The 26,403-nt window shown below is 34.3% G+C and overlaps 1 protein-coding gene and 1 pseudogene across 2 annotated transcripts in view; both read left to right on the top strand.

Moving 5' to 3' along the window:
* The first annotated feature begins 739 nt into the window (after positions 1-739).
* Positions 740-26,403, top strand: part of osp (myosin phosphatase Rho interacting protein outspread) — a 104,352-nt gene continuing 78,688 nt past the window's right edge. For both annotated transcript variants that reach the window (XM_018453068.1, XM_018453069.1), the window contains exon 1: positions 740-793. The gene's annotated coding sequence lies outside the window, so the exon portion shown is untranslated. The remainder of the gene's footprint in view (positions 794-26,403) is intronic.
* On the top strand, positions 14,404-16,911 carry LOC108725798 (uncharacterized; annotated as a pseudogene).

The raw sequence follows: 26,403 nt of genomic DNA on the forward strand, positions 1-26,403 counted from the left end.
ATGGAAAGTTCTATCCATGTTTTTCCTACTGTTGCGGTAATCTTGTTTTTTGTAAAGTATACAACTGCGGCAGTTATAATAATTATTTAAATAGTAATCAGAGAGGTTATTTACATATATTTAAGTATAATGTAAGATTTGACTGTATATCGCAAATAATTATTAATTAATAATAGTAATTAATTAATAATAGTAATTAGTAATAGTATTAGGTAAATAAAAACAAATCGATACGATCGAAGCTAAATTTTGAGATCTAATATTTTTATATGTAAATTTTAAATACGTCTTTTAGTTATATAAAATTATGCGCCGCTTGTTAAATTATCGGACTTGAAACAGACTAAAGCTGAAATAATAATATCACAATTAAATCGATCGTCGATTTGATAATGATGTTACTAAAACATCTTAAAACATTGTAAATAATTTATTGCAAAAAATTTTATTTCACCCAGGATCAGTATATGATTACGTTTCAAGTCCGATAGTAATTAGTGCAAATAATATTGCAGTTATTAATCATAAGTAATAATTATTTACGATAGACTATTAAATTTCTCGTTATTTTACCGTAGCGTTGCTGTCTCATAAACTCTAAATATTGAATTTTTAATTGTCAATTGTAAAAAAATATTTAGAGAATTCAAATATTTTCTTAATATTTATATTTAAATAGTGAATAAGAACATCTCTTCTAACAATCAATACGATTTCTGTGTTACAGAGATGGCAAAGGAGGTGGTTCGTTCTCTACGATGACGGGGAACTGACGTATTCTGTGGACGAACACGTGAGTAAAGCTTGTAATTTGATATTAGAAGCGAATTCGTAGGATCAAATCCTCTTAACCAATTATTTATTCTTTTTACTGCGCGTAAAAAAGCTACTTTACTGCCACAAAATCCATTTATCGTATTGATATGGATTCCTATCTTTTTTATATCACTTTTAATTGTACGATAAAAAAAACTCCTCTCTCTCTCTCTCTATATATATCTTTTATACTTTTATACTTTTTAAACCGCGTTCATCAAGATTCTTATCTTATTTAACTTTATGCCAAGAAGTATCCTTTTAATAAATAATAATACCGTTACAATGTTAGTTAAATTTAGTTAGACATGCAGTTATTATACACTATGAAAAAATGTACTGAATTTTGACAAATATTTATTTGAATAGGACTACATAACTTGACATTTTTTTATAGTAAATAAATATTTACTAGATGGAAAAAATTATAATTAAATTAATGAAATTAATAATTCTTATCAAATAAATATATGTTTATATTTAATAAATATTAAGCTAGTACTATTTAAAAAACAAATATTTATTAAAATTAGTACATTTTTCTCAGTATGTAGTCATTACAGCAACAGACTTGGCATGATGACATCTGCTTAACGATTAAGTAACATTTTATAAAATTGCAAATTAATTCTCACGTTTAAAAAAACATATCTTGTTCATCATGTCCAGTAGTCCTTGAATATCCTTGGATCCTGAAATTATACTTGAATTTTATGTATTCTGGAAAATTTCTGGAAAACCCCTGAAATTTCCCTGCTTACCTAGAATTTATCATTTTTTCATTCTAAGAAAATCAGAGCGTGAAAAAAGAAAAAATAATAAGAAGAAAAGTTGTGTTTGGGTATAAGTCCTCCCTTAAAAAATGCAATAAGTTATCCAATAGAGAAAAATGCAATAAGTTATCCAATAGAGAATGAGAAACTTGAATTTAATGTCTAAAATAGAACATAGTAGAAAAATTGTTTGTGTTGCTGGAATGTTCATTTGATATTATTTATAAAACAATAAATAATGTTCCAAATTTGTTAACGTTTTAATTCATTCGTATAGAATCCTAACTGAAATACAAAGCATATAATATTGTGCAACTCGATAAAAATTAATTAAATAATGAAAATTAATCGATTAAATCCTGGAAAAAGAATTTTTATCTGGAGTGTCCTGAAATTATTCTTGAATTGACTAGCCAGATTTTGCTGGACACCATGTTGTTATCAATACAAATATATTGTTGGAGATGAACGAAAGTGAGAAAGAAAAAGTCGAGCGGGGCAATATATCATGAATAACGGAAGAGTACGAAAATATGGTACGAGTTCGAATATCGCGAACTGTCAGAATCTGCGTGTTATGTCAAGCAGTGAATCAAGATCTGAGAGGTGGCTTTCTCGGATGCTGCGTGCACGCGGCAGAGTGTACCGGGAGGTCGTAGCCGATTGTGTACTATACGGTGGCCTGCCGTGCATGCATCAGCCGGCCACTACCTACCGACATCGGCAACGGCAACAGCAACGTCTCAGCGCAGCGGCGTCTTGTACACAGAGAACATTCGTTGCTATAAATGACTCCGACACCGGTACATCTCGAGTTTCCGCTTCCTGGTGTCGATGCGGACGCGGAAACTCTTTTAACCCGTCAGAATTGATTTACGCATGAACAGACGCCAGAATAGAATTCATTACTGTCCCTCAAGAACGTCGTTTGCTCGACGGCAGCGTCTCAAAAGCAGATTGACGTGATCCCTTGATCATAAGTATATTTTTCACATCCTCTCGACGATCGATACTCGCGTACAATATATATAATATCGTTGAAGTTTTTCTTTGGAAGATTTTTCTTTAGGTGATCTTGATAGACGCAACAAAACTGGTTTCAATAAAGCAACAAAACTATTTCGATATATGATAATAAATTTAATAACTTCCCCCCTTCTCTCTCTCTCTCTCTCTCTCTAAATAATTAACGGTAGAGAGAGAGGAGGGAGGGAGGAGAAGGAGGGGGGGAGAGCGATCAGCTCTCAGCTCTCTCAGAGTCAGGCCAGCTATTCGTTCTTTAACGTTTCAATTGATTTCGCGTTTATGGATCAGCCAGTACAGCATCTTGAGAAGCAGTTTCCACTTTTGATTAATTGTAAACTTATCTCGTTCTTACTCAACGGACTCGCCGCCATAAAATAGAAAAAAGCAAGGGAGGTTATATATTGGATCCGCGCGCATAAATTGAACAGAATTGCCGTCAGCCTTGAAGTGTCCTTTACCCTTTATTTAAATCACTCCCGTGAAAGAGCGATTGTGGAGATGGCACACACGAGCGCACTAAGGTCTTTGTAGACGCTCATCCACTCCTCTCCGCGACCGGCGTGCCCGCCCCAGCCATCTCCTCGAACCCAGATTAATGATCCGGTCTGGAGGCTTAAGAGGGCCATTCGTTTTGAGGATAATCTCGACCGAAAAATGCGAAAAGATAATAACCGGTATACGCGGTGGACGCGACCGTGCGTCTACCCTCGTCGTGTGACTGCACCAAACACAGAACAGAAGTCGTTCTGGTCGTCCTTGGCGCGAGAATGAGAAATTAGGCTAACGGGTCGAAATAAGTCAGTCGAAAACAGCCCTGCGAGACACGCCGTATTTCCGTCGATCCGAGTCATAATATCACGACGGCTCCGCCATGCTTTGTCTCGTTATAATATGCGGTTCCCGTCCGAGTTCTCTCCCGAGACCCACACGCGTATTCTCGCTCTTTTAAGCCTTCGGCCGCGAACCCAATGACCGTAAATTAGATTCCCGGAACTTCGTAAGGAACAGTCAGAATACTCGGGTAAACAAGTATCGCGAAGTACTTGTTATGAAAAGTTAGAGCTTCTTTTTTGGCTGCTACGGCCTGTACCTACTAACAATAAGTGAAACTGAAACTGGAATTATTTTAAGGTTATTATAAGTGATAGCTCCTTTCAATCTCATCAATAATTATCAATCGCAGGAAATTTAGAATTTTTTTAACATTTATTACTTAAGCCATAAACAAATCTATGATGTTTTCATTAGTGCATGAAGAAAAATTTGATTGAATTAACTGGAACTCTGGTGGAAAATGAACGATCCAGAATTTTGGTAAAATCTACTAAAATTCTAGTAGATTTAATCAGAATTTTGAATTGTTCCTTTTCTACTAAAATTTCAATTAATTCAACTAAATATTGTTCTTTGTGTGAGTACAGAGATTTTCGTAGAAAAGCCTTATTTATAGCAAATAAATATTAGTCAGTAATTTATTTTAATAATGAATACAGTTAGTTAAGTAAATGTATTTTTTAAATTAATTATTATAAACAAAGAAGTATAACAAGCCACATATATTGTATGAAAAATTATATTATTTTATTGCACAAAAAAAGTACATTTTTTTAATTCGGATAATATATTAATTTAATATTTTGTAGCATAATCATTGGCGCTAATTACAATTCGTAGTTTTCGGTCTGTTGATTGCACCAAGTTTCGCTGATGATGGAATAGATTTCAATTATTCTTGAAGAATGATTAAAAAATTTTTTTCAATTAAAAGATAATATATTTTAATTATTGTATCTTTTTAGGTAGAATAATTTTGAGAAATATCCATCTATTTGTTATTAATAAATTGTTAATTAATGTTTATTCTTTCTAAAAATATGGTTTTTTTTAATCTTTTCCTCTACAAATACTTTTTACACTCACTATAATTATGCATATAAGACATTTGTATGTCGGAAAGTCATATTTCTAAATTCAACAATGAGATTGACTACTACTTTTTTATGAACTATGTTGTACTTCCTTCACCCGTGATATTCAAGCGATCATCGGCGACCTTGCAGCGATTAAGAGATTGCGGCTAACATTCGGTGAATAATCGGCAGCGTGACGACTCCGCTGTTGCATTTAGCAACGATACATCATCATCGGCCGACTATCGGCCGAAATTATGGCCGCCATTAATTTGCGACTCATGACTTTGTATCGCGCGCGTAGGGGTAAGGCCCTAGGGAGGAACGCAGCCGCGAACGAGTCGACGGTGGTCTTTTTCTGCCGATCTGTAATTTGTTCTGTCATGAATCGTCGGCGGCTGCGATGCTCGGCGCGGTCGTGGGAGATCCCGCGGAAGACCGATTGCTTTCGAAACAAAGCCTGCTCTTACCTGTCTTCGGTGTACGGCCGACGAATGGGGCGCGTGAGTAAAACAGGCATTACGCCTCCATCCAGTGCGCTCCGCGGAATTGAATCCGGGGAGAGCCAACCACACCGCGCCGCGCCGCGCCGCGTCGCGGAGGTAAAAATAATGGATGCTACAGTCTCTCCCTTCGGTAGAATAACCGGCGGTAATTGCCCTTAGACATAAGACTCCGTCGGCGGCAAATCAACGGACCACATAAATGAAGGAGTCGTATTCTCTTACTAAGACCGAATTATCTCGACACACACACGGAGATCGCGCATCTCGTTTCTCCCGTCCGTCTCGCAATTCCTATAGAAATTCCTATAGAAATCGAAGCGCGTGAATAAATAATTCTCAGCGTCGCGACGGTGAGCGCGTTTTGTGAGATCTAACTTTCGCGACCGGCGAAATTAAAAACCGATCGTATCTCTCGCTGTGCACCGCTGTGCACGCACGCACGCGGGCGCGGCGTGCGTGACTTTTAAAACGAGCCGTTTATCCCCGCGAAATCGCTTCGGTAACGAGTAACATTCTCAGGATGCTCTCTCGCGAGTCGCCGCTCTTGTTTCGCCGGCCCGGCCGGCCGTGTGGCTAATTCGTTTAATTACACCGGCGTAAATCAGCCACTCTCTCGATCGTAATCGGCCGCGGCCATCAGATTCTCGAATTATTCGCGAGCCGGGCTGCCGATTCACCTTCTCTCCTCCGATACGAAAGTGAAATGGACTTTCGCGGTATACGGTCGACAGGACAAGAGGGAAGGGAAAGGATTATTAATGGGGTATCTCAGGATCAGGATCGAAAGATCCAATTTTCTGATCGCCTCGGCGATCCCGTCCTTGGAAGTCGAGCGGCCGCGTGAAATAATTGAAACGATTTATTCCATGATTCGCGTAAAGCGCGTTTTAATCTCGGGACGATCTGTTCCGCGGTGATTTTCCATTGCTCGTCATTCATTGAATTTGCATAATTGCTTTCTGATGATACAAATGATCGTCGCTGTATCGCAGATGGAAGGCTTGCGGAAACGCTTCCTTCAAAAAGGAACGGCCTTCTCGATCAATTATCGATTATTAGGATTGCGCGATGGATTCCTCCTGCGGAATGTCACGGGGAATTACTATCGCGGCGTGTATTTGTCATTACGTTCATCCGTCGCTGAACCCGTCATCGCACCGCTATTCATTACGGTAATTTGAATTTGTAAACGCGCACCAGCGGTTTCTGTCGCTAATACTAAGCATGATTTCACGGTCTCCAACATGGCGCATTGCTATTCATCGTCATCGCTGCACCTATTTGCCGCTTAATAATATTGCGTGTGTCTCTGCCGCGATTTCGAACCAATTAAAATGCATATCACGAACAGATGCGAGACACGTAAAAACAAAAACAGATTCTTTCTCAAATGTCACTCTTTCTGAGTGAAAACTACTTTAAGCATTAAAGGATAAAATTTAAACTTACTTTTTTAATATTTTGTTATTTTTAACTTCCAAGTATGTCAAAATGTATTATTTTAATTTAAAACATATGGTTAAAAAAATATCTACATTTAATTATTTCTGTGGTTGAACTGCTTAGTTTGAAAGTAAACATCGTTATATTGATATCTTACACTTAGAAAATAATAAATAAATATATTTTCTTAGATTAAATTGTTTAAGTCTATTAAATTTATGACATATTAAATAGGCGATACACTGATAATGTGAAAAAAAAATTTTAATATTCGAATAGCGTTAACTAAACATTTATTTACAGTAAATAAATATTGATTCAATAAAAAGAAATAATAATTACACCTAGAGAAAGGTTTCTTCGATTCAAAGAAATGTTTCTTCTAAAAAAATTTATTTGATATTTAAAAAAATTATTTTCAAATTAAGGAAACGACGTTCAAATCAAAGAAATTTTTTCTTTAACCGTATAGCAAAGAAACATTTCTTTGAATGAAAGAAACCTTTCTCCGGGTGTAAATCAAATTAATGATTCTTATATCAAATAAATATATCTTCATATTTATTTAGTAAATATTTGATTGGCACTATTGAAACAAATGATTTATTAAAACTTAGTATATTTTATTTCAGAATAGGACTGATTAAAAATAACTGAAATTATAATTTGACTTTATGAATTTAACATTATATATAAAAAAATTTCTTTTATTGGTTAAAATTATTAAGTCTTATCTTACGATATGTTAGAAATTGAAATCCTAAATAATCGCTGTATGACGTGATTTACCAAGAATTCTCATTGTCAGCGAATCATCATTAATTAACTGCAAAATCACTAATGAAACTTTGCTGAATTTTCCTTCTTTAAGATATATAACGGTAAAAATTGGTTTCATTACCTGTTAATTTTTTCAGTAACTATGTTCAATTGTATTCTAAATATCGCGACGCGAGGCGCGGCATATTGCCGACCTACTAATGATTGCGATGACGATGATCGACGATGATCGAGGCGATGATGAAGCGGGTGACCCTCTTTCTGCCGGCAATGTATATTCCGAGCTAAACGCAAGTTAATCGGCTGACCCCAATTAAACGATAGCCATCGAGTAGGCCGGGCGAGACAACAGCTGCGTTACCGATAAATGTTAATGAACCGTGGTATCGTAATAATAGCGTCGTTATTAGTGAGCGAGCCCTCATTAATTAAGGAAACCTTTGTTCCTCCACTCACGACTTCGCGATTTTTGCACGTCAGCCGTTTCCGTTTAGAGGAGCCTCCCATTGTCTGTTTATAATTTGAATGACTAATTTCCTTAAAGGATGTAGAAGACGATAATGAGTATTTGCATATTTTCAGACTTACGTTTGCATATTAAATGTGGATTGACTCTTATCTCACATGTTTAATGAAAATGAGACTTTTAATCAAAGTTCTCTCTTCTTTAATAAAATAAACATATTATTTGGACCATTTATTGAGATGGTCATGTGAAAAAAATATAGGTAAATCTTTATAGTTTCTTCGCGTCTTCTCATTTTTTAATTGAAATAAATATAGAGCAATAATCGTCTTTATTTTTCATAAAAATGCATCTGCATTATTTTTGACCTAAGGTTTTATCTTTATTCTAGTTAATCAAAATTGTAAATTCTTATCGAGAAATTGCAGTTTGTATAGGTTTGAATTACAATACAAGGACGGAAGAGAGACAGAAAGAAAATATCATTACCTTTTAGTTAACTCGTCAAATCATGTCATCTTATTTCGTCGGAATACAATCTCATTAATTCCTATTAATCGGTAAAATCCGGGATTGGAAATTGAAGCCCCGAGTACGTATCCCGAGTGTATCATGAGCAATCACATATGCACAATGTTTTAACGAAACAAATTGCGATACGAGAGGATCCGTCTCGCTGCGACTACATTATCGCTGCGAGAGAGCTCGCCGGCAATCACGATCCGGCATCATCGGTCAGATCCGTTTGTTCATCTCGCGCTACGTCAAGCGCACACAAACACACACGTACACACACGCAGTCTGATTATCCTTTCCGTCCTTTTGTTCCTTTTGCCCCGATGCTACCGCCGCCGTTGCTGCTGCTGTTGCCGCTGTCGGCCCTGCCTACACTCGATATTAATACCGATATGCGTGTACGGATTTGCATGCTCGCGGGCTTTGCTCCGCGAGCGTGCACACATCGCGACGCGGCTGGGTGCATTTGGTTGTACCACTAGCGGATTCACGGGAGAGGCCATGGGAATTACGAGCCTTCTCTTGGAGTCTCTTTTTTTAAAAATATTTTATGCGCAAAATGTTTCATGTATTTTTTAATATTTCTGAAATGCTTAATCAATTTTGATCCCAAAAATATTTTTTAATTTAAGAAACTGCTTCTATAAATATAAAAAATATCATATATAGATTTTATTCTCTTTTTATATTAATATATAATATTAAATAAAACGCGTTTTATACTCTCTAAATCTGGTTCATTGTAGATAATCACTGATTATCCAGTGACCCTCTCCTTGGGCCACTACGATAAATTTCTAAATTCATCAATGAGATTCACGTACATGTGTATGTATAATTTGCATATATACGTGTACGTTTAATCCGCGGCTCGTATATGTTTTACGTAATGTTCGTTCGGTGTCAACTGTGCCTCGCGATAACGATGAAAGGGACGAAGAAGTCGATGGGGGCAATGTATATTAAGAGGAAGGCAGAAGCGAGGCAAAAGGAGAAACGTCGAGCATGAATCCCGTACCGCGATGTTTTATCTCACGAGGAAGTCGTCGTTTAGGTCTCGCGAGAAGATGTATGCGTGCACGTCGCGTTTAGGCTTTAAGGATATGTACATGGTGATGTCTCGCGTATCGTAGATTATGACCGTCACGCGATCCTGACGTTTCGCCGCGACTTTGCTCCGTGCACGGAAAATCTGGATGAATGCGCTGCACGTCACCCTTCGACGAAGAAACGTTATCCCTTTAGATACACTTATGCTTGTTGGATATGTCTCGTAAATTTCCAAGTTGAGAGATATCAAAATGATATTGTCAAGTTCTTATATGTAAATCTTATTTTCACCGGATACGCGCGATACCATTTTTATTGAAATGCTGTTAAATACATTGAGAAAAATGTTTGGTTAAAATTGGACGAATAAAAAAAAAATTCTAATTATATCAATCAGAATTTGGTTTATCTCAATTAAAATTCTAGTAAATTTAACCAGAAAATTTTAATTCTATTTTCAGTCAGAATTTCTATCAATCTGATAAATTTTTTTTAGTGTAGATATCTACTAATTTATCCAAACTTTATTATTTTTAAACAATAAGATTTTTATTGTTTATTAATTTTGCTATACTCAGAGAAAAACTATAAAGGTACTAATAGTGGTAGCAACTATAAAGGTGTGTGACAACTATACAAGTTTTATATGTAGAATTAATTTAATCATAGTTGAGAATGAACTGATGTAGATACATATAAAATATTATGTACAGTTGTCACATTTATAGTTGCTATCTCTGTGTCTTTTTCTTTGAATATATTTTGCCATTAATAGCACATATTTTAAAATCTTGCATTTTTATGTCTTATAGCAGCAAAAATGTCAAAATAATCTTGGAGTTTAAGTATTTTTTTTTTAATTTGATTATTGTTATTACATTCTTTTATGTATTTTGAATAAAAATGTCTGATTATTTTTTTGCTACTAAAATTATGTAACGTTTTATGGTTAATGTAAATTCACGATGGGTTGCATCTCTCCACAATGTGGGAAAGCTGCACCTGGGATTAATGATACCGTCAAAGACGAATGCAGGATTTCTTTGGTTGAAATATACTTTGTATATACACTCTGTCGTTTACCGTGCGACACGTATAAATTTTTAACGCGCGGGATTGCCTTCGCAAGTGAGTCCCAGATGCTGTTAAGTGTATGATAATTTTGCATTATGATGTTTCTTGATAACAGTCATTTCCATGGACGCGGAATTGAAAATTTCTTTACAAAATTTTAATCTAACATTTTGTTCTCAAGATTAAATATATACACGCAGAAAAAGATATACTGTACGCAAGTAATAATGACTTCTTTCAAGTATTTTAAATGTTCATATATCCGCAAGTCTATCATAAGTTCATCACAAGCGTTAAATTTATTCAAAATATATTCTGAATCCTAGAAAGTTTAATACTTCAATCAAGAATATTAAATTGAACCAAAAATTCGATTTATTTATTATATAGAATCGATGGAAGAGAACCATATGTTTTAACAAAGATATCTTTTTTTTTTTTTAAGAACAATTCTTCCTTTGCTTGAATCAAGTATCATATTTACTTGTAATAAAAAGGTTACGGTTACATCTTAACGAAAAAAATAATTTTTTTGTTATTATTTTACTTCTTATTTTTTCAGTTCAATTTATATTTTTTCTGTTTCGCATACCCATATTCTGTCTAATTAACTGTAATTAATTATTGAAAAACGCATCGCATCGCAAAATTTGAACCTAAGATCCCTAGAACCTATGATCCCTAAGCTTAATACATATACGCTGAGGTAATCGCACGCTTGTGGTCGAGTCATTGCTAACGGTATGTAACGTAACCTATTGTAACCTACTGTAACCATTCTTAATTTCATGCTTCTACTGACCATTTAATATTATTAATTTTTTAACTCTCTCTCTCTCTCTCTCTCTATCTTTTTATTATTTTTTTATCATTTTATATATTTTTTTAATTTTTTTAATTATTTAGTTTAATATTATTAATATTTGAGGAGATTACATGGAAATGAAATAATTATACGCTATTTATTAATTCAAAATAATTAAGATAAATATTATATGAAAAAACATCATTATGAAACAATATAAAAATCATGTTTAAATTTGGTCCCAAGATAAATATTTATTTAAATTAAAAATATGAATTTAATTCAAACAAGAAAAAAATTTCTTGTTTCTAGATTATATTTCGCTTTTCTTAAATCTGTTGTATAGAATTGAAAGAAGTATATCAAATCTTTCTGACCCAATAAATCTTTTTACATCAATATTATTAAATATTCAGGTTAATCAAATTTGACTTTTCTTCGATAAAATTTTATAATATACCTCAAAAGAGAATAAATTCTTATTTTGAGTATATGATACTGAGTATTTTTCTAAAACTTGTGACGAGTACATTTTAAGATTACTAGCAAGAAAATATTCTTTATTGAAACTAATCGTTACTTGAAAGAAGAAAAATAAATTGAGTAATTACTTTTCTTATCAACAGAATAATATTTTTCTGTGTATACCTGATTTTATTTCAAATGGAAAATATACATAGGAATTGTTTGCCCTTATAGGAACTTCTGATGTAATTATTAGATTAATAATAAATAGACAAATTTGAAAATAATATTAGAATCGATAAGTATAAAGTAAATTTTCATATGCTGTTAAATATCAAGATTAAATAATATATTTTGTTATTTTTAACTTCCATATACAGGGTGTTTCCAAATTAAATCGCAAAACTTCGGGAGCGTGTAGAGGAGTAAAAAACTAAGAAAAAAAGTCCTATAGACATATGCTCGTTTTTGCTCCGTTTCAGAGAAATCGAAAAAAAATTAAAATTCCCACAACGATGGATTGGACGTGGAGGAGCAGTACATTGGGCAACTCGTTCGCCCGACTTAACGCCATTAGGTTTCTATGCATGGGGTACTCTGAAGCAAGAAGTTTATTCTTCGCCTATTCAATCAGAGCAACATTTGAGAAATCGTATCGTAGCTGCAGCGAACAGAATATCGCAAGAACAGTGCCTGGCTGCTACAAGAGCCGTGTTTGACAGATGCAATGCTTGTATTGCTGCAAGAGGTGCACATTTCGAACAAAATCTTCATTAAAAAGTTTATAAATAAAATAATTAAAATAATAAATTAAATATATTTTTTTCTTTTTTCGTGATTTCCTGCGAAACAAAGCAAAAAGGAGCATATGTCTATAGGACTTTTTTTCTTAGTTTTTTACTCCTCTACACGCTCCCGAAGTTTTGCCATTTAATTTGGAAACACCCTGTATATCGATATGTAAATTAATCTACTTCTGTGGTAGTTAGTTTCAATATAAATAAGGTCCATATTAACGTATTAGTAAATAATAATCTAGATAATAATAATAAAAATAAATAAAATAAATAAATAAAAATTAAATAATAAATTCAAATTTAATACATTTTGAGTTAAATTATTTAACACAAGTTTTTTTTATTAAATTAACGACACATTGGGTAGGAGCAATCGGTGATCTATAACAATTATTTTAAAAAATCCAAATTGAATATAATTTGATATAATAAATTTAAGTGTTCTATCGCAATTATTTATATTTTATATAACGGAAACATGTGATTGAACGAGATATTTTGAATTTAATTTGTAACGACGGATAGTTAAGACATTGCATTCTTTATTAATGATGGTATTAATCAAAATCAGCTGGAAACTACTCAGGTACACAATGCGTAATATCAATCTCCTTGAATTAATGGCATCAGTAGCCGACTGATTGGTGTTCCAAAAACAATGAATACTCATGTATTTGCATCAAGCAACGATCTCACGCGGCATTTAACAGCGTGGCAGTTATACAAAGTAAAAAAAAGAGAATGAAAGAAAGAAACGAACGGAGACATATGAAAAGGACGAGGCGCCTCTCGTAGATCTTAATGGCGTTTCTTGGCGTGTTAGTGACGTAAATCAATCACGAAGAAAGAAGGAAGAGTTGGGGTTCTCGGTAATAATGCTCTACGAAGAGATACTGCGCAGCTTGAAGAGGAGCTTTCCTTTTCAAACGCTATATAATATGCGGCAAGCAGCAAATTTACATTTTATTACGATCTCTGCCATTTCTTCGTTATTTTTCCAAAGGAATTTTTTCATCGGCAATTTTATTATAATTTCTTTTAATCTACTCAGTGTACAGCCAACAGCGATTCCAGACATTTTCGTTTCAAGATTCACGGAGAATAATACCGACTGTTTAAGGATTCGCCGCCTCATTGCGAATCGTTAGTATGGTATTCGGTATGCGTTTTCCATCTTGCGCTGCGTGCTAGAAGTCAGAATGCAAACATAATATATTCGCGAGGTAATATTTGCTTAATTAGCTCAAGGGAATGTTTAAGGTTTACCTGGATGGTCCTTGCGAAGACATTTACTTGGAGAAGGCATAGGGTTCGTTCACATCCCGTGGAAGAGCAGCGACCGAAAGAGGGAGTGATCGACCCTCGTCAACCGAACAATTCATCTATCGATCAATTCCGTCGCGAATTTTAATTTCCTCCCGCGCAATACTGCAATCTCGATTTGATTACTTAATTAGCGAAGGCCATATTGATTGTCAACTCTATCATTCGTCTTTTGCATGCGAGGAATATACATATGTGCTTGAATTTATCTCGATACCCTTTAAAACTTTTAGAGTGAATTATCACTGAAGAGTGAAACTTCACTCTTAAAGAATGAAAATTGACCACTCCGGAACCTCTTTTTCAAGACTGACTCAATTTTCACTCCTTACATAGTCAGATTCCACTCTAAAAAATTTAGAGAATATGTTGTCATGTTGAGAATGCGCAAGTTCTATATAAAGTAAAATAAGAAGGTATATAATTCTTAATTATTTCTTTTTATATAAGTAATATAATTCAAGTTGTGTATGAGTAGAGCTGTATGATTCGGGAGTTTAGTAGATTCAAACTATATACGTATCAATATTTATATTTCGTCGAAAAACACCCATGTTTTTGACCTTTTACAAGCAGTTTTCGCAAACGCTTCTTCACATCGTTTCTATACACAGTGATTAGTTATAGATATTCCGTAATATAAAACAGTTAGAATGGCAGGACGAGGAGCAACATTCCCAGTTTGTCAGTGGATACGTAGACATTACACAATAGCACCACATAACTCTTTTGTGAAATGCAATCATTGTTTGAAAGTCATAATAAGTCGATCCGAATCTCACTTGCATGACCACTTGGTACAGAAACATTCAAACGAATTAATAGAAGAAGAAAAGAAAGCTAAACGTACACATTGGACATAGGATCATTTTACCATAAAAAACACACTGTACGTGACATGTAACATATGTGGCAAAGTAATTAAGTGCAATGAATACTTTCGTAATTCATGTAGACACTTAATGGAAGTGCACAGGTAAGTCTACTCTAAAAGTAATAAAATATTGACTGAAGAATATAAAGTTGACAGTAATTGATAGTAATAAATGAATAACACCTAAAAAAATACATATACAGTACTAGACAAAATAAAGTACGCACTCCAAACATTTTCACATTTATGTAAATAACTCGCTAGTCCTGGCAGATAGCATAATGATGAATGAGGTAAAAGAAAGGTATTTTAGTCTACTTTGCAATAATGATTACAAAAATTTCAAAAACAATTCGAAATCCTTTAATAGTCAAGTCCGTTACATTTATTATCAAATTTATCATGGACAAAATAAAGTACGCAAGTACTTTATTTTGAAAAAAAAAGTGTAATAAAGACAAAGTTTATAATTAATATTTTGTATGATCACCTTTTGCTTGTATGACGGCTTGCAAACGTCGAGGCATACTTTCGACAAGGTTTTGGATGTGTTGCTGATCGATATTTTTCCATGCTTTCATCAATGCTTCCAACAACTTAATTTTATTCGTTACTTCTCCTTTATCAAGCTTCAGGTCCAAAATCGACCACAAATTTTCAATCGGATTCAGATCTGGCGATTGCGCTGGCCAATCGAGCAGTTTGATCCCAGAAGTACGAAAAAAAGCGGTAGTTTTACGAGCGGTATGTTTGGGATCATTATCTTGTTGAAAAATGAAGTTGTTCTCCAGACCAACTTTTAGCAGAGACTTTTCTAAATTTTCATTGAGAATATCAATGTATACATCTGCTGTCATTATACCGTCGATTTTGATTTCCCAAACCAGACCACGCAAAACATCCCCACACTGTTATGCTGCCTCCTCCATGTTTGAGTGTTTTTTTGGATATTTTTGTCGATAAGTTTTTCGCTAGGCTTTGATCAGACCCGTGGTCGCTGTTTATGACCGAAAAGTTCAAATTTGCTTTCGTCACTCCAAATGACCTTTTTCCAGAAATCCTCTGACTTGTTAACGTATTTTTTTGCAAATTCCAGACGTTCGATTTTATTGGCCTTCCGAATCAAAGGACGACGCACTGCAAAACTGTTTCTAAGTCCAACTTCCCGAAGTCTCCTCCGCACCGTTCGTTCGGAAATATTTAATTGTAGGTTTTCTCGGATAACACGACTAGTAACAGTTGAATTTTTCTTTACTTCCCGTATGATTCTGCAGTCTTCGATTGAATTTGTCTTTTTCTTCCGTCCACGTCCTGTCTTATCCGCTACTGTGCCAAGCTCCTGGAATTTTTTCCATATCTTTCGGACTGCGCCTTCACTTACATTGTACTTGCGACTGATTTTTCTGTTAGAAAGCCCCTTCTGACAATCCTGAATTATCAGTTTTCGAATTTGCAAACAAATTTGCTTGGTTTCCATGTTCACTGATGAAGAATTCTTACTATACTCTATCTAGCAATATTATTAACTGACAAACCTACTTTATTCATTTGTTTATATATCCTTCATTGTTATATTCATATTTCTTTCATCATCAACAGCGCCAGTTGTTATTATTTTCATAAACAATGTTGTGCGTACTTTATTTTGTCCATGATAAATTTGATAATAAATGTAACGGATTTGACTATTAAAGGATTTCGAATTGTTTTTTAAATTTTTGTAATCATTATTGCAAAGTAGACTAAAATACCTATCTTTTACCTCATTCATCATTATGCTATCTGCCAGGATTGGTGAGTTATTTACATAAATGTGAAAATGTTTGGAGTGCGTACTTTATTTTGTCTAGTACTGTACGTATAATGATTAAAACAAGTATTTAACAAGGCACTTATCGAAATATGTGTACTATTATTATGTTTAGTATTCAGAAAAGTACAAATTAGTAATATTCATTCGTTTTAATTTTCGTAACAAGAATAACCAGATCTATTTAAAATTTATATTTACCAGATTGTGCAATATAATACTAGATTGCATCTCGATATCCAAGTAATAAGTTGAAAGTTATAAAAATAATACATTTGTCCGCATAACGGAGTAGTGTGCATAATTGAAACTAATTCTTATGCTGCATTTTTTTGTTTCTTTAATCACTCTATATTTAAATGTAGGATATCAGTCCCACGTGTACATACATGATATGGGTAATGTGAATAGCGATGCAAACACGGATCCAACTATAAAAAAGACGAAATACACTCAGCAACTTCATCTAACGCGTGATGATAACAAGGTATTATTAAAAATAACTTTTTTCCAACATTTAGTTTTTAGTTAATTATAAAAAACTGCATCGTCATTATCAAATCATTATCATAAAACAATAAAAGTAACAATAAAAGTAACGGCGTTACTTACTTTCCATCAGTGTAAAAAAATATACATCCTTTTATATTCCATTAAAAATAACGGTTTTCATATAATTACGAGTAACATAAATGTAACATTATGTAATAAACATTGTACTACTTTTCAATTTTTTTTCATACTATATATGAATAAAGATCCATTGAGCATTTTAATATTAACAGATCATATTTTGGATCTTCCTCTTCGCAGAAATGTGAACAATCATGATTTGGATCCTCCACTCCATACAGATGTAGCAGAATGTTTATCATTTCCAAGGCATCACCTGTAGCATCTGATAATATTGAATCTTGCGACGAAGATACACTTTTTACATAAGAATGTCTAATTTAAAATATATTATGTGAGTTATTCTTGTATCGATTAAAATGTTAGAAAGATATGAATTAATAAAATTAAAAAAAAAAAAAAGAATAAATATATTGCTAAAAGTATAGCTCTGAGTTCATTGTTTATAATTAAATTACACCCAATTTGAGTTATTTTTAATTTAAATTATTTTTCTATAGATGTCGACACTACTTCAATTTAATATATTGTTAATTTAACTAAAACAATAGAATTAAATATTTTATCTCGAGAAAATGCATTAAATTTGACTCAAATTTAGTTTATTATTTACTAGATGCACATTCATTATAATATGGACGTTGTTTACTTTGGAATTAACCATAGAAATGGATTGATTTACATTTTGACACAAGTAGAAGTTTAAAATAAAATGTTATTTAACTTAGGGATTGGGTTACTATTGCTTTTTGGATATCTGACAGTGCAGAAGAGATCTTCAGATTTTGCGGCAACTTTCGCAATTTTTCGGACCAGATCTGTTTTCTTCAATCTGGAAGCGACCGAGGAAGAGCGACACTGATCGGCCACGCTTGACGATATCAGGAGACTAACGATCCTGTCTCGGTGTGTTTACACCTGGCACCTGGCGCGGTACGTTCGCGCAATCTAATTCTCAGATCGCTATTCTGCTTGCCCTTCTAAAGCACGTTCATGCAACGGTGCTCGTCCCTTATAGCTATCTTCATCGTGCGGGCAAGCCGAATCCATGAAAATACGTTGGAATCTGAAGATCGAGCACGTGGTCGCCGAAGCTGACCTTGTTGAGCCTCTCCCTTTCTCTCTTTCGTTCCCGATCTTTCCGCACCGCTCGGCGGCAGGTCCCGGTAGAGGCGTGGCGCGCTCAGAATCGTCATCGTGTTACACGATCGAGGTTATAAAAATTCTAACGGTTGATAATGGCACGCCCGGCATACGGAATTCCTTTTCTGAATTTCATAGGTCTCTCTAGGAACGATGCTATCCAAATATTGAGATCGTGCTCTACCGCGACATAGTCCACGTTGTGACGCAATTTTGTGTTTGTGACGCTAAGACCGGTGTTTACTTAAGACGATCTTAAAATAAAAATGGACTATGAATACGGACCTCAAATGTTTCATGTCTCTGAAATATTACTTGGACAATCTTAGTAAAAATAAAAATTAAACCGTAAATCGAATGTAAAGGGAGAGTGACGGAAGAGTAAATGAAGCTTCTAGAAAGCGAAAAGCTTTCTAGAAGATGTTTACTTCTCTTTTATGTTTCGTTATCTTAATTTTTATCTCCTAGAAGCTTCCTTTACACTTCTGTCACTCTCCTCTTCGATATCGTTCCAATCTTTATTTTCGTCAGGGAAACTTTAAGAGCGAGTTCTCTATAAACGAAGGAAAAGATTTATAACAATGTTTACAAATTATATCTACGTCATTTCTAAAATACAGCTTGATAGTGTTAATTAATACGAACGATTTGGACGATAGTCATTTTAAGTTCTATGTTAAGTATAGAATTAGAAAATTTAAGAATTTTATATAGATAGCTTTGATCTTTGAAGATAAGTCGAGATTATACATTATATTATAATTTATGAAATATTGCAGAAATTAAGAAAATGAACAAATAAAATATAGTGTACATATAAAATACAGTGTAGGGGAACCTGGAGTATAATGGTTATAATTAGATTTTTTCAAGTTTTAAACATATTAAAGATAAATAAATCAACTTTGTTATATATTAAAATATTTTTTGAAGTATTTACTATAAGGAAAACTTAAGTTTTACTGCAAAAGTATAGATTAACAGGACGAAATTATTATTTTGTGAGAGTGTGTCGTAACCTCACTATGTCATTTATGCAGGGCATAATGGGGCACCACAGAAAACTTGTCTATTTTTAAAAAATTAATATTGAACATTGCTTAAAAGTGACTTAGAACATATAATATAAGTAAAAATACATTGTTGCACTTTTAATTTTTAATTTTTTATTAATAATTCTATATGTGATGCTGAGTGATACATAATACAAGGTATACTGTTATTATATTGAACATAAATAAAAATGTTTAAGAAGATAACACAAATAAAATAATTCTCATCATTTTTATCTACACTTGCACATGAATCATAAACTCATTTTAAACATAAAATAACACCAGTGCACCATTATGCCTCGAGGTACATAAATTTACTTTAGATAATATAAAATATCACAGATAATCAATATATTTGTATAGATTTTACTAAAGTAACAAGAAAAGATTATATAATAAGATAAATGTACTTATGACAATAAAAAATAGAATTTTGTTATTGCTTACCTTATGCGAACATACCAAAGAATCTGTAACTCATTCGCGGACAGTAAAGCGAACACATTAAACAATTTTTAGCAATTTTCAGGTAAAAATAATATGACAACTAATAACAATATATAATAAGATACATCTAACAGTAACTATTGTCTGACAATTCATTACATATTAGCATATCTGTAAAAAGATATCGAGTACATCCCATTATACCCAATGGTTTCATTATACCCCAGGTTCCTCTATTAAAAAATACTAAATTTTAATAAATATTTGTTTGAATATCTGTAAATATATTTATTAAACGTAAAAATTTATTAAACATATATTTGATACAAAGCTATTAATTTAAATTATTGATTTAACAATCATTTTTTTATTGAGTAAATATTTATTTATTGTAAGTAAATGTTTAATTAGTACTATTTAAAGAAATATATTATTAAGATTTAATAATTTTTTTTCAATGTAGTGCGTATAATCCACGTGTATGTCGCCGCGAAACATGGTCTTTCGGGTCTACCCGTATTCCTCTACCGTTACAACACATAAATCTTCGCGGACGCATTACGGTATTAGAGTTTAGTAAATTCGCACGAATATCCGACAACGACGACGACGAATCGTCACGAACTACACTTCGACCCCCTCGGGTAAGCGATGGTGGCCGTGTCGCCGTAGTCGTTGTCGTCGTTCGTTCGCTATGTGATACGTCGGCTTTATAAACCCGGTAGAGATAACAGGCTGGTACCGCTACTACGCAGATGTGGGCGCCACTATTACTGCCACTATTAACCGTTTAACCTGTTCCCTTTGATCGAATTCACGTAATTTACAGAACTCTATTCAAGAAACATACAAAGGTCAACAAAAATTAACAAAATTATTTTCAATTATTATAAAATAATGCTGTTGATATATATAATTTAAAAAATTCAGATTTTAAGTACAATAAAGTTCAATTTTTGTGATAAATATAAATCAGACGACTACGCTCAATTATGCTGATCATGCTGAACTTGATATTGATTATTATATATATATTTTTTTGTATCATAAGATTGGCTGACCGAGTCGTCGTCAACTTGTCAAGTTTCATGAAACTTCATTTCTTGCTGCTTTTCGAAGACATACTCGTCTCCGCCTATCTGTCTACCGCCCTGCTATGCTTAACGGTTAGCCGGAACACGGAAGCTAAGATTTTATGGTTCAGTGGAATGTAATCTAAAACTAAGCGTGTCATGCGATCGCGACACTGGTTGCTCTGCTGAAATCAAACTGTCTGTGGTGTTCGGGGTTGCACAATCGCACAACAACAGTTAGTAGACGTAGTCTCGACGTATAACATAAGTAAGGGACGTAAGTAGATTGATAGAGATGTTTACTGCGCATTCTGCAAGAACAGTTTTGCGATGCCATCGAACGTTAGGCACGGTGGAACAGACGTGAGAAACAAAGTTCCGTGAAGTTCACACCCGACTTTAACGAAAAAAAATTTTAACACTTCTGCAACATTTTCAATGATTCCGTAGCCGTAATTCCACTGGAAAGACAAAATTTCAAGCAAACTCGTTGTTCAATTTTTTTTTCCATAGTAAAAATCGCCAGACAAACTTTTTGCGTCGTAAACAAATGGCTGCCAAACACACACTAATTGACGTATCCCGCTCAAACTTCACACGAATGTCAGAGAAGGTTGTACCAATCTAGAAAAAAAAAATTTTTACCGATTCAATTTACGCGCGCGGTTTAAATGGACCAGTCCGGGTCAAATTTGATCAGATGGTATATATGCAATCGTTTGTAGTTGTTTGTATAATAGTTCCAACATTTTCGTTTGTAGTTCGAAAATAAGGAAGATATCAGATTTAAAAAAACCGGTTGGAATATTTTTTTACAATACTTTAAACTAAGAAGCGCCACTAACGGTTTGAACGTTAAGATGTTGAACTATTCTAAATTCATTTTAAATGACTTAATTTCAGAAATTAAAATTGCGTACCGATATGGTTGTTGAACTTTCATTTTTTTTTAAATAGAAGAAAATCGGCACCGCATTTATATATGCAATTGTTTGTAGTGATTTTCTATTCGTTCGTAGTTGCACCGTTCCTCCATAATTACCGTTAATTATGGAGGAGACGGCCGACCTCGCCGATTTTAATGAAATTAGGCTCATTCGATGCGTTTTTGCATGAAACGAACGAATCTGGCAGAAATAAGCGTCGCTCTGCCCCGCGAACCGAGACATTTAGCTTTAAAGTTGACGACTATGTAGGTTAGGAAATCTGTCATACCGACTACATGTAGTGCTACGAGTATGCCTTTTTCATGCTCTCTGACCCCATGCGCATGCGCTTGGTTACGTTTCGGTCCGACAGAGTGCACGAAATTTAAAATCAAATTAAAAAATGAATTAGTTACTCGTGCAATGTTTTTATCATACATAGTTGTATTCCAAATAAATCATAACCCATGTGGACAGTGGAGTGTGTAGATAGTAATGCTTGGGTTCGGGGCGGCTTGACTGGCCAGTCTCCAAAATTAAATATTTTGGGTAATGATCTGCATGAAAAATCAGATAAGAAACCATTAAAATTTTTTTTCGTTAAAGTCGGGTGCGAACTTCACGGAACTGAGAAACAAGACCGATCTACGTAGCCGTTTTTCTCTGACACGATAAGAGCACGGAATTATTAAAACCCGCATAAAATGCGAAATAGGAGCGGTCGAAATTACAAATTCTTCGTAAATGATATACTGAAAGTATATATTCGCGATATTTGCTGTCGCTACTTCACCGATCTCTCTACCGGTGTTAATTAATCCTTTTCGGGACAACATGAAAAAGATCTGTAAAATTCTACGAAACTTTGTGTAAAACATAAGAATATTATTCATAAACATAGTTTATGAATAATATTCTCTTTTACAGTTTTTTTTAAAGATACGGCGGTTTCGTAATAAAAAATATAACCTGCGTTTAACGCTATTTTTAAACATTCCGCAGATAATAGGAGAAACTCGTCAGTTTGTGAATTGGGACTCGGTCTATTATCGGTTTTGTTTCCTCGGACAATAGCCGACCCTAAATTTTTTTCACATAATGCATGCTTTTCATGAAGAGAGAGATTGATCACCCTTCATTTTCTCTCACTTTGACGAGCGTTGAAAAACTTATCGACGCCAATGTCGTCGGCTAGGTCTGGATCAATCCGGCGACAGTGGTGCCGGGGCTGAGACTCGTTTCGAAAATTCCTGAGGGAGAAGTATGTAATTATCTAGGAATAATGGATATCCTAAGCGATCCGGGTAACTTTCGTCCGCACTTAAACGCGCGCTTCGGTCCTAACCGAAAATTTTAACCGAAACGCTGGCAGATTTATTGTCCGTGCCGACAGCGGCGATGTATAAATTACTATTTCTTTTCCGACGCACACGGAGCTCTTCTCATGTTGTTGCTGGTTAGTCGTTACTCAAATTCGAGATCCAACATGAAAATAGCGCGATTGCACGCGGTAGTCCATGATAACGATTTTTTTTTACACTTTTGAAAGCGCACCTTCGTGTACCTTCTGCTTTGAATCACTTCGGTTTTATTTTAATTTCGAATTTATTAATTAAGTTATATGGGATAGAAGGTGTAGTTGAAGACACAATGGAAAGAGTCGAGGATAAATTATAGCTTGGAGAACATAGTGCGAGATTTCGCCGGCGATATTGCGTTATTAATTGTTCAGTTAATTTCTCATTGGTAGTGAACCGGCTATTATAGCACTATTTTTCATAGTCGCCGAAGACATGCTTTGCTTTGCGTGAAATATATAAATAGATACACGAGATTGTTTCGCGGCTTTATATCATAATCAGGAACTAATTTTCTCTTTTGGAATAAAGTTAAATCAGTGATCTTGCATGAAATTGCAACTACATTCTGACGTTGGAAGAATGTACAAATTTTTATTAGAAGTACTGAAAAAAATTGGTTGAATTAATCTGAATTACATATAATATAATCAGATTTGTTTGATGAAATGTGAATGCTTAATTTCGGTTAAAATAATCAGACAGATTTGGTTGCATGAATTCTAAAGAAAATAAAACTTTTAATTGAAATACCAGATTATTTAATTATGATAACTATAAAAGACCTGTTATATTCTTATTTTTATTTACATTCATGTAAATACTTATTACGTATTTTACTACTATACTATCGATATCATGTTATTATATCGAGATCTAGCAGCGCCAAGTGTTTTTACATGAAAAATTTTATTACTATTTAAATTAAATTTTTTCATTGTATAAAAATTAAAGACAGTGCCATTTGGATTAAGTAAATAATAAAGATAGTATCACTTAGGTTTTACTCAGACTGTTTACTCAGACGGGTTTACGCGTGTCTCGCGCGATTTGTTACTTACCCCTATAGTTTATTATGACCCCGGTCTCCCCTAATCATTTTATGTAGATTATAATTTATGATGGCGCTACTTATTACAGTGATAAATCGATTCAACTCACAATAATTTCATTAATACTAACAGTAAGAAGCTGAAATCATAACACAATACTACAATAATATAACATAAAGGCATGTAACGGAGTATTTGCGGAAAAATTACCTCCAACTCCCAATCCCAGCGCGGCGTATTTGCCGGAGTTACCCTATAATCTTGTAATTCATTCGTTGCATTCTTAACGCGTTATGGCGGAGATCAGATTTCGAAGTTATAAACGGCAACGTTCACCGTGCGAATTTCTCGCCTCGCGAAGACAGACGCAGGGCCCTCACGGCCCTTAAACGGGCCGAACGTAAACAGCACCTCTCTCTGGAACTCCGATCTTGGACCCACGATTAGACGATTTATCGCTAGCAGAGAGTGCGCGCACGAGGGAGATTGCCGAGGAATGAATTATGATTACTTCTTTTTCAGATGGCCCCGGCGGGGCTTCGTTAAGTGGAATCTAACGAAACGAATGCATAGAATATAAGATTATTACATTGGTACCGTTCATTTTTTCTCTTTTTCTTTACTTTTTCCTCTTTCCGCGAAGTATCGACGCATGTATGCTGATTAGGTCGTCGGAATCTCGTTCAATCATCTCATCGATGGATATGAGGTAGCAAAAAAATATTGAAACATAAGGATGGTATGCCATAAATCCTCCTATATCTCCATTATCTCCGCTCGTCTCGTTCGTTTATGATTCGACTCGGCGTAATTTCACGATCGTCTTCGGAATAGCCATCGATGTAAGTGGCTACGAAAAATTCGAGCGGGACATCTTTTTCGAAATTTCTTGCCGAAGGAGATTGATCGATCGTTGGTCGTTCCTTCCAGACCTTTCCTTTCGTCGTAGATATCCTGTTGTCGTATTGTTCTCGCTCGTTTGCGACGCGCGACGTCAGGACGAGTGCGAATTAGACGCGAGGATAAAACGATCCATTCCTCTCAGGTGGGACGAGGTGTTAGTCGGCCGCAATTATCAGTAATGATAGTCTCGACGGGGTTCGCAATGTTCTAGCAACGACAGTTATTTGCTGGTTATATCGCTGGCCGGTCGCGCATGAACGAATGTACGTGATTCTACAGGATCATTGAATAGCTGAAGGATCTTGGAATTCCGTTATCTTTATGTAGCTATCGGATGTAATGGCTGCTGTTCAGAATCTTTCAAATTGCTCATTTGCTACAACAATGACAGCTCATAATTCATCATTTTTTAATTGCTTGTGTGTGCAACAAAAGCATAGGAATATAAAGAAAAAATAAAAAACATATTTTAAAAGTATATACTTTTGTTCCTCTACTAAATTATTACATCGGTACTGAATTTTAAAATTAATATTACAAAATTTTAATAATTTAAAACATTTCAACTCATTTTCTGGAAAATCAAAAAATGAAATTTTCCAGAATGTCGCTCTTGTAACAAATGTTGATACAAATATAAAATTTTAGATTAGATAAATCTATTAATCATATTACATACAAATTCGTGTGACAGATTTCTTTGACAAGAGTTTCTTTGACTCTTTTAAAAAGAATATTCTACGAAAACAAGGCATTTTTATATCCGTTTCTTTTACTCTCGCGCGATTCGTCTTCTATTTGATGGTCCAGCTTTTCTCTTGATTTTGTTTGGCTGGTGTTTTTTTGCTTCTCCTTTAGGCCTCGTCTCTGGACCAGATGCTGCACGAAATCGCTTCGTGTTGGTGAGAGGTCCCATCTTAATGCCCAAACGAGTTTTAAATTGCTCCGTCGAAGATATTTGAATGCGAAAACACGCAACGATGCAAAATGGACTGTCTAAACGCACCTGTTCGCCTAGTTCCTCGATTCTAAGTTTTCTGCTGCGTCCTTGAAGTCTGATACGTTGTATCAGATTGTTATCGCTACGTCATTAGTCTGGGGGCCATTTACCATAAAAAAAAATTAGAAATACCTGCATCTTCTTAAGTAAAATATCGTAAATAATAAAAATAGTAGATTAAAAGTTAAATATGCTTTTTATAAGGATCAATTAATCCACAATTTTAGTGAGATCAGTATTTAATTTATATTTGCATATTTATTTTAGTCAATAAAAGCGAAATATCTTGAACATAAAAATTGTATAATATCAAATACACAATTGCATAACGCGAATAAGAGTTTATATAAATTATAAACGAAGAATAATTGCATATGTA

Source organism: Mycetomoellerius zeteki, unplaced genomic scaffold (assembly GCF_001594055.1).
Source record: "Mycetomoellerius zeteki isolate Tzet28-1 unplaced genomic scaffold, Tzet1.0 scaffold364, whole genome shotgun sequence".
Taxonomy (NCBI): Eukaryota; Metazoa; Arthropoda; class Insecta; order Hymenoptera; family Formicidae; genus Mycetomoellerius; species Mycetomoellerius zeteki.